This window comes from Fukomys damarensis, unplaced genomic scaffold (genome assembly GCF_012274545.1).
Source record: "Fukomys damarensis isolate Sample0158 unplaced genomic scaffold, DMR_v1.0_HiC HiC_scaffold_11, whole genome shotgun sequence".
NCBI lineage: Eukaryota > Metazoa > Chordata > Mammalia > Rodentia > Bathyergidae > Fukomys > Fukomys damarensis.
The window spans coordinates 31,253,645-31,264,548 of NW_022900923.1; the positions used below are offsets into that span (position 1 = coordinate 31,253,645).

At 33.5% G+C, this 10,904-nt stretch overlaps 1 long non-coding RNA gene across 1 annotated transcript in view; it reads right to left on the bottom strand.

Moving 5' to 3' along the window:
* Positions 1-2,660: 2,660 nt before the first annotated feature.
* LOC117285518 overlaps positions 2,661-10,904 on the bottom strand; it is a 13,486-nt gene continuing 5,242 nt past the window's right edge. The window contains exons 2-3 of the long non-coding RNA XR_004516564.1: positions 3,641-3,928; positions 2,661-2,797 (exon numbers count right to left, since the gene is read on the bottom strand). This is a non-coding gene — a long non-coding RNA (uncharacterized LOC117285518). The remainder of the gene's footprint in view (positions 2,798-3,640; positions 3,929-10,904) is intronic.

Consider the following 10,904-nt stretch of genomic DNA (forward strand, 5'->3'; position numbering starts at 1 on the left):
AGCCATAAGAAATGTAATACTCATGCTCTGTCTTAGGTTGGTTGTTTCTCCACAATTCTCTTACCCGTCTTTGACTACCAGCCTCTGCAGGGGTTATACCATGCGTTGTGAAGGCCTTACATATAGCTTTCTCTACCTCTATCAATATTTGTAAACCTTGATCTTCATACCAGGACTCATTAATTTTTACAGGCATCATTACAAAGGGAGGTTGTCTCAAAACCATCACAGAATGAAAGGAAGTCATCATTTCTGAGAATATACAATTGGTCAATTTACAATTAAAACAGCTGATATTATATTCATTATCAGGTTCATAAACAATCTCTATATTTCCTACTAATAACATATAAGGAACATTAACACAAGACATTATTGTCTTTTTCTTTCCCTTGAGATAAAACAGTATTTATGGTATTTCATGTATTAGAGGCCCCATGCCAAAAACATTCAAAACTAAGGTTAGTAACTTTGACATCTGATCATAAATGTATTTCTCCCAATGCAGCAGCCAAGTTTTCAAATGTTGTTTTGAGAAAAAGCTGAATCTATCCACCAAAGTCCTGCAGATAAGCTTAAGTCTATGGAATATTCGAGTGACCAGTCTAAAAACTTTTAAGATGTCTCATTAAATCACCAGTCCCATTAAATCCTTGATTTGGATAATGAAATTTCCGCTTGTGCAACAAGACACATCCTGGAGTTTTCTCTACTGCTTCAGTGTTGGGGTCCCAATCTAGCCTCCTCAGTGGAAACCCAGATTCAAACTGTTCAGGCATAGTGGTGGGTCTATAAATGTACCTATAACCATAAGTAGGTAGAGCAGAAGAGATAGGAGAATACCTGGACCAAAAGGTTATTATCATGAACAATATGCTGGAAAACCTGTGTAGTCAAATAATATAAATACATATTGTATACCAGAAAAGTAGCAATAATAATTATTAGAATTATATGAAATCTTATGTCCTGTAATGTAGCTTTGTATCAACAGGATCTTCCTTTTTTTTAACAGAAATTATATTTTGAAGATAACCATCATAAACATGTTACAATAACATATTTAGAATTCAGCCTTTTGATGATAACCAATGTAAACATTTTTAACAACGTATTCAACAAGGCATATCTTTTCATAAGGCTATGAAAATTATTTGGGTGGCTCCCATTAGTGAACAAAGACCAGAATAAATTTTCTGAGCAGCTGCTTCTTTATTTACCAACAGGAGTGTATCCAAACTTAAAGGTTTATATTTAATTATCTTTTAAGTTTTTTACTTAATCCCATAAAGCCAGGTTGTAGAAATCAACAATCTATTTGTATTTGATGTCAGTTTGATCAAAAACATAATCAGACAAACACTTAGACAGACAAACATATAAGATAATTTAAACGAGTGCACTCAGATGGTTTTGGCCAATTGAATTATAAAATCTTTTAGTTACAACTAGTCAAAACTTTTGCAGGTCAAAATTAACAGAGATCCCATAGGGTTAAAGGAATAAAAGCTCTTCTTGAATGTAAATTTAAACCTTTCATAACAAACTTTAAACCAACAAGCAAGCATAAATAAATCATTTCCACACACCTTCTCTACATACATAGGCCTTCTGGTCTTGTATATCTTTCTTTACCTGTTTTTAGCAAGACGAACATACAAAAACCTTTCATGTCAAAAGTATAACTCTTACTTATAGCTTTCCTATTCCTAATATTTTTCTGTCTCATTTACTATTAAACTTCTATAACAAACTTCAGCTTAAAGTGTCATTTTTCTGTTTTCAGATTGTTACATTTTAAAATTTGACTGGCTGCCAATAGAACAGTATTAACCTTGAGTTTTTAGAAAAGAGCAAGTTAACCCTATAATCACAGTTTAAGAATTTGTAATGCACAAGAAGTGTTATCAAAACTAAATAGTTTTTACTAGCAGCTGACTGTCACAGAGCAGTTTGATCAACTCCTAGGCTGGGTTGTTTTGAAATCTCTTTAATTATGGGGAATCCAAGGTCAGCTACAGTCTGACAGACCTCCTGGAAATGGTTTAAAGTCAAGGTGAGGGGGTAGATGAGCTCCCTCCCATTTTATCAGAAAATTCAATATAAGCAAACAGACAAACATGGGAGCAAAAGAGGCCAAACAGAATGTAAGACAAAAGCCTTACAAAAAGCACACCAAAGAAGAACCAGAGACTCTGTTGGGGAATCCCCTTAATCTCTTCTTCCAAAAACAGAAGAACTCTCTCTCTTGACCAGAGGGTCTTGAAGAAAGGAAAAAAAAATCAACCTCCCTCCCCATAAACAGAGACACAGAGTTCCTACCAGAGGGGCAAAGGACCTCTCCGGCCCCTGCAGCAGGGAGTCCACTAGCACGTCTGCCTGGACCTCCTTCCCTGCCTCCAAAATGATCCGGATCACAAATTACAAATTCAGACATTAACAGGAAAAGAAAGACACAGAAGCAAAGAAAAGGAAACCAAGGACAAACTATTTCTACAAATTCTAAAAAATTACACAATTGCTGGTGCCCTACTCTAGCACCACCAACATGCAATTAATCTTTAAGTATGTGTACAAAAAGCATGCAACTATTGCCGGCTCCCATTTTTAATATTTACAAGAAAATTCACCACTCCTTACCTTTTCGTTGAGCCCTCCTTCTTCTCTGCGGTGTCCTTCACTGGATCCCTCGATACTCAGGTGCCTGTTCGGGCGCCACTTGTGGTGGTCCAGCCATCACATCACGAACATGGCTGAGTTGGGGAGTGAGGATTGAGAAAGGAAAGCACACTCCAGCCTGAGTGGAGACCAAGAGACGTCTGATTTATTTCACAGAAACAGCTCCTTTTAAAGGCACATCAACAGGAAGCACCTGACTCCTACAGATAACGTCAGATCTTTAACAGGAAGCACCTGACTCCTACAGATGACGTCAGATCTTTAACAGGAAGCACCTGACTCCTACAGATGACGTCAGATCTTTAACAGGAAGCACCTGACTCCTACAGATAACATCAGATCTTTGGCTATCTCTTCAAGTTTCTCCCATGCAGGGTCAAATACAAGTTTAACATGTGCAGTCCTTGAAAAGGAACAAATGTTAACAAATGCTACTTAGGAACATCCTGCATTGTGTCAATGCCTTGATTATAAAGAAAGAAGTTGTCTTTCAAATGTCAAATGTCAGTGGTCCATGACTGGCTCCCACAAAAAATAAGAACCAAGATACATCATGAAAAGGTACAAGATCCCAATGATAAATTTGTGTATTATTTGATTTAAATATGCCAATAAACTTAACTGTGGGAAGAATATCTGATGAGAAAAGCCACTGCCAGTGGATACAGTAATCCCAAGGAAGGCCTTGTTGGCTGCATACGAGTGGAGTCACCAAAGCCCTTCCTATCTTACTGTCCTGGATGTGGAACTTCAGGATTTAATGTTTTTTTGTTTTGTTTTTGAGTTTTGGTCTTTTTTTTTTTTTTTGAAGGGGTTATTTTGATCCAAATCCTTTCTAGCTTTGAGGGGCCAGGAATGACATGTTATGGATTAGATCTAAAGTGCGCCCTCACAAGCTCATGTGTTAGGAGGTGGGGCATTTGGATAGAATGTGATAAGATTATGAAGATGCTGTACTCACCAATAGGTCCTTTCTCTAATGAGTTCAACAGCTGAATATACTGTGTGGAGATGGACGTCTGAGGGCATGAGTTGGAAGGCGCACTCTTGTCCCCAGTCCCTCCTCTCTTTTCTGCTTTCTTACTGCAATAAAAGCACTGACCTCCACCCTGGCCCTTTGGCCATGTGTTTTCTGCCTTGGATGAAGCCAAACATGCACTGGAAACTTTAGCTAACAAATCCTCTTCTTAGTTGTGATGTTGGATAATTTGTCCCACTGATAACACAGGAACTAAGACAGAACTAAAACCTAAAGGAGCAGAAAGGGAAAATTATTTTCTGTACACTTTCTCTGTAAACCTAAATCTGCATTAAAAATAGCCTATTGACAAAAACTAAACCTTTTTTTAGGCTTGTCTCCCTGCATTAAATATCTATATCCTTTCATTTACCAGGTTGATTTTTTGTTTTGTTTTGTCTTTTGGTACCAGGGATCAAACTTGGGCCCTTGTGCTTCCAAGGCAGGTGGCAATACCACTGAGTTAAATCTCCAGCCCTACCAGGTTGAGTTTTAAATTGCTTTTTTCTTAGGCCAGTGATTAACATAATGATTTTAGTTCTTTCTGTACTTCTTTGTGATTTGCAGTAATTTAAACTCAAAACTAAATGAAAGTTTATATTACCTATCTTCTAATTATAAGGCTCTGCCATTTCTGACAGTCCTTTGTCTTTATATTTTATTAATTGTGTAGGAATTCTCTGGCTTTTAATATTTGTGCTAGAAACCACTGTTGATGTTGGCTATTTGGCCACAATCTCTAGCCAGTAGGTAAGTCTTCTGTTCAATTTTCTCTAGATGTAGGACACCTCTAAATGTGCAGAAGATTATTTATCTGTTTGCCTAACATCATTGTACTCTCTAGGGTGGCTCTCCCTTTTTTCAAGATCTCCCATTTGCCTGACTGGAGGAGAGATCCCTGGTTCTGGATCTTGTTCAACCTGGATTTCTCTGAGAAATTGTATTCTAAGCAGACTGTATCTAGGAAAGACAATCTTAAACCTGTGGTTGAGAAGTTTGCTTAAAATTACTTGTTATTCCATTATTCATCCTTATCATATGCATGCAGATTTTGAAGTTGGGAGAGATATGGTATCAGGCTTTTTCTTTAAACAATTACCACCCTCATCTAACTGTTCTAGTTAGATCTGAAACTCTTTTTCCATGAGCTCAAAATCTGTTATATGGTAGGAAAACCATAGCTCTATGTATTTCTTTAATTGAGCATTTGTGCTTTTATTATAACTTCTTCAAATTTTTATTATTGATACTTAAATCAAAGCTTATAAAGTTCAAAAACCACTTCTCTTTAAATAGTTTTACACTTGAAATTGAAAAACAAGGCTTTCACATCTGTCAATCTCTGAAATATATAAAAAGATAAAAATGAAGAAACAAAACACAAAAAAACACTGGAGTATATGTGGTGTGTGTGAATGTGTGTGTTTATTATTTATATTTAAGGGCAGATAGGTTGAAAAGTGAAAGACAATAAGCCAACACAGCAGCACCAGAGGCAAGGCTTTATTCAGGGAAAGAACTGCCAGGACCCCTTGAACAATGGTAAGAGAGCGAGACTAACTGGGGTGATATTTAAAGAGGGCAGAGCAATGGGGAGAGTATCTTGAATGTTGAGAATTGGTAGGGTTGTTGGGCAGGCACCAGGATGCCAAGTGATTGGAAGTGGAGAATCACATGGGGAGCAGGGTAGAACAACAAGTTAGGCTTTGCTTCTCCAGAGAGGGTAGGTTTCACTTTTCCAAAACAGCTCATTTTTGTAAGTGGGAACCATTTTAGGAACGGGGGCCATTTTAGAATGTAGGACAGTTGGGGCCATTTTGTCTGGTAAAGTACTCTAACAAAAGGAAAGTGAATATTCATTCTTACCTTATGGTTCATAGTATATTCAACTAGAAAACTAAAATAGGAGAAAGATAAGGCAGTCTAAATGAGTTTTCAGCTATATTTTGTCCAAGTCAAGAGTATTAAAAATAAAACTGCTCCTTTTCTGTAAGTGTATAAATCAAATCCATTTTAACATGGTGACTGAAATGACTATGCCTTTTACATTTTCATCACAGTACATCCAAATCATTAAAACTTCATTATTTCATATTTAAATACAAGACTTAGATTTCCATGCTATGCAGAGAGAATCTATAGTGCATTCTACAGACTTAATACACAAGCAGGATGGTGTTTAATCTGTCCTTGTTCCACCACCAGAAAATAATTAGATATCAACAGAGAAGTAGTGAAGTGTAGCCATGTTTTTGAATTTGAGTTTCACTAATTCCCCTTTCTTCTTATATTTAATGTGATTTCAAATTCAAAGTAATTATATTTGGACAAGGTTCCTTGGTTAAAAGTGAAGCTGATTATAGCAAATTTAGTCTTCTAGGTACATGAAAGTGGTAAACAATTAGAACATAACATTTTATGTGTTTGTTTTCCTCAGAAAGTCACAATGACCTACATTTAATTATACAATATACAATATTAATAAGAAGTTTATAATTTATTCATTATGAAAAATCTCAAGAATTTCCAGGATTTCATTTAAGAAATGTAATATATTTTCACTGGATCATATTTTATGCCCTTAAATTTTCAGTTTTTCATCGAAATATTAAATGTTTCCTTATAAAGTGCGTGATACTTTACAATGGAAAGGATTGTAACATAAATAAGTGAATAATTTAATATCTTGAATGTTAATGAACTTGTGATTAGATTAAAGAAAAGTAGTGAAAGAAACTCTCAATATCATGTTGAGTTCTGTTAGATTTAGTGGGTGCTAAAAAATTGGGTAACAACTTTTTACAAATTAAATCCAATTCTATACACTTTATTAGAGGCAAGCATTTATATAATAGGAGAGCATGAATTCAAGTATTAGATAAGAGGTACAAGTATTAGATAAGGGGCTTGCTAGGTAGCTTTTAGTAAATATATTTTGGCTAATGTGGCATGTTTACTCTTACTAAAAGGAATATAGGTCTCTGTAAATATAATATTATCAAAAGCTTAGTCCACTTTAAAACATTTCTCTTTGATTCCTTTTGGTAACATGAGAGCCAAACTTTCATCCCACTCATGATAATAATTGCTATTCATCATGAGCTTAAACAACCTGAGGCCCTCCACCATGCCCACTTTCAATATAGGAGGTAAGAAGTACAAAAATGAAAACTTAAATAAACAAATATTAAAGAACATTTGATATTATTATAAAGAGTGACAAATATAAATTTGTGATATAATATGTTTAAGAAGGTCACTGGATACAGAATTTAAAAATCATTTTTATACTGTATCTATATATGCACAACTAAATTATATTTCTATGTACCAATAATTAAAAATGATGATACAAGGAAGACAATCTAAAATACCATTAAATACAATATGTTTCCTTAAAATCTAAAGCTAAAAGTGAGGCTTCAACATTAACAAAAATGAAACAGTTAATTTTTATACATTTATGATGCAAGAGACATCTAACATAATTATTGTCCTGAATATCCAATACTGTTGTTAGTAGTCACATAATCTCAATTTTCCAAGATCATCTAAGAAAAAATGTAGAACTACAAAGGACTGAAGGTAGGGAAAACAATTTAAAGACAAGAATATTTGGATGAACTTAAACTACCCAACATAAAAAAAAATAATTCATAGCAGTTAATTAACACAATATATCATAAGCATGCATAGTGATTAAGTGAACAAAATAGAGAATCCAGAAAAAGTTCTAAAGCTAAGAGATAACCTGTTTAATGATACTTGTAGTGTTGTATTTCAAAAAAGAAAACATTTTCAACAGGTTTTATTGAAATTTATTTGGCTCAATTTAACAAAATTATATCTTGACCAATATTGCATCATGATTAGAAATATATCTTAGAAGAACAAAAACCGATTAACAAAAGAAAAAAAAACTTTTAGAAAACTTAAAGATTGTCATTAGATAAGTTATTTTATAAACACCACAGATTTCTGAAACAAGACACAAGAAATGTTATTAACAAAGGAAGAAAAGCCAATTGTGTTGAAATTAAGTAATTCATGTGTTAAATGATACCAAAAGTGAGCTATAAAACAACACACCAAGTAATAGAAGACATTTACTATATATAAATATATACGTATATAGTTTAAGTCTCATATACATATACATAATGTTCATGAAAAAATAAAATCTATAAAAAATTTTACAAATAATGAAGATTAATTGAAAGTCCACAAGACAATTGGATCAAAAGCCCTGCAATGATTTCTACAGAACAACATATACATTTGACAAATATTACTTTTTGTGCTATTAAATTTTTGTACTACTACAGTGATTATGATAAAAACAGACAATCATTATCTAATGCATTTCCATATACACTTGGTGAAAGTTTCGACTGTCAGGAAATGTTGGGAACACAATTTTAAGTACTTATTAAAATGTGAAATGTACTCAGAATTTTTAATCTAGCCCTTGATATATGGTCAATTCAAGTAAGTATTAATTTTTACCAAGTATATGCTTTGGTACGTTTATGTATAATGTTGAGGATAATCCTAGATAAAATTCTGTGTGTATATTAATATTTAATATATATATATATATATATATATGTTCACCCTGTACATGTATTCATCAATATAAAATATGTGATAGAGTGAAATAAGGTACTTCCAGAAAAGCATGAGTGAGTATTGCAAATATTCTTAAAGCAAGTCACTCAGTCACTAAATATTATACTTGTCAAACTTCATTTATTGAAGTATAAAAATTGACAAAACTAGTTGAAATTTAGCAAGACTGCTATAATCATGAGAACAGTAGCACAGATTGTCTGCTTAATATATTGGGGATGATTTTCAGGTTAAGCTAAGTTTTGCTTTACAGCTTGGTGACTGTCATTCAGCTATGTTCCACTTGGTAAAATTCACCAGTGTAAGCCGGGTGTGGTTGTGCATGTCTATAATCCCAGCACTCGGGAGGCTGAGGCAGGAGGATCGCTGTGAGTTTGAGACCAGCCTGGGCTACATAGTGAGTTCCAGATCAATCTCAACTACATAGTGAGACCCTGTCTCAAAACAAACCAAACAAAAAATTCACCAGTGTATCTTCTTTTACGATTTACATACTTCTGTTTATAAATATATCACTTGGTTAAAATTTTAAGTTAATATTAACTAATTAATAAGTAAATAGCAAGAAAATGTTTAAGGGTAACTAGGAAAAAGAGTATGAGAATTCCAGGCTAAAAAAATAGTTGATGAATAATTAAACTATGTATGAAATAAGACATGAATAATTCTTGAAATCAACACAATGATACTCCTAGTTCAAAAGAAAACAAAGAAAATGACATATGACATGAAATCTGAAGTTATTTTAATTTCACATTTATTTATTATTATTATATTACTAATACTATTATTACTGTCATTTATAAATCTGTGGAAAGCAGATTGGCTTTTAAAGAAGAATCATTTTGTTTGCAATCTTTGGTACAGAAAATTCCCAGAAAGAAAAGTGCCTATATAAACATACTATAAAATATATTTATCAGAATGAAAGAATTGAAAGCCACTCAAAGTTCTCATGGTAGTGTTATGGTAAAGCCAATTCAAAAGATCTAGAGGAATATGAGCTTATAGAAAGCATCTCCTCATAGTTATCATTCAGTAATGATAAATTTGTGTCTGTCTTCTTTGGAACACTGGTCATATATACATTTAACAGCAAAACAATTGGTTGAAATGATACATTTTTAAAGAGTCTAACATATTTGCAATATCAAATGAAAATGAAGCCTTTGTATTTTGCTGGAAAATGTTTCATTAATTAGTTTTAAATGATTTTTATTCAAATGTACATGCAAAAGAGAGTAGTTTAAAGGTACATGACTGGAAAGAATAAAAGGAAACGCAAAATATTAATATATTAATTTAACATACTCTTACTCTATATCATACAATATATAGACTTGAATATCCATGTGCAGTAGAATGAAAGAACTCCTATATCTCACTAGGCACACACACAAAAAAATCAACTCCAAGTTTAATGGTAGACTTGAAATTAAAATCTAACTGGAAGAAAATATTGGTAAATGCTATAGGATATTATAGTAGTGTGGATTTTTTTGGACACATCTGCAGAAAGCAAAAGTTAAACAAAGCAAAAGAAAACACACAAAGCAGACTACTCCAAGCTACAGAATGCACAGCACAACACAGGGAACAATCAATGAGAGACAACCTACAAAATGAGAAAATTTATTTGAATACTGTCTATATGATAATAGATTGATATGCAAGAAACATAAAGAACTAAAAAAAAGCTAAACAGCAAAGCAAATGAGCAAATAAAAACAAAAGAAAAAACTGATTTAAAAGTGATGGATAGATCTAAAGGGACATTTCTCAAAAATAGTCATACAAACTATGAACAGATACATGAAAAATGCTCACCATCACTAAGCATCAGGGAAATACAAGTCAAAACTAAAAAGAAGTACTTCTTCACACTACTAATAGTAACTTTTTTCAAAAGACTAAAAGCACTGGTGAGGAAATAGAACAGGCAACTTTTGCGCAGTATTGGTGGGAATTCAAATAAATAGAGCCATTATCAAAATGATGTGGAGATTCCTCATAAATTGAAATATAGAGCTGCCATATAATCCAGTAATCCCACTACTGGGCATATAGACAAAGGAAATGAAATCAGTATGTTGAAGAGACATCTGCACTCTCCCCTGTCCATCATAGCACTGTACCTGATAGCCCAAAGAATGGAAATAACCTACACGCCTGCAAATAATGAATGGATGAAAACAATGTAGCACATATATAAAATGAAATGCGATTCAGCTGTAAGAAAGAATTAAATCCTATTTGTGATAACATGGATGGAACTGCAGATCATTGTTTTTTTTTTTCAGCTTTAATTGAGTTCATTGGTACATTTTAGGGATACAGTACAGTTACATTCACTGTTGGGATCTTGTACCTCTACATGACAGGTCTTGATTCTCATTTTTTCCCCTTACCTCTGCCCTCCCTTCAACCCCTCCTCCCCTCCCTGTCTACAAACACTTTATTTTCATCTTTTCATTCTCTCACATTTTTTTCTTTTCCCGTTTTAGTCTTCCCCTTACCATCCCACCTTCCCTACAACTTTAGCTCCTTTCTTCCCATTTCTAAATGTCAGTAATCTTAT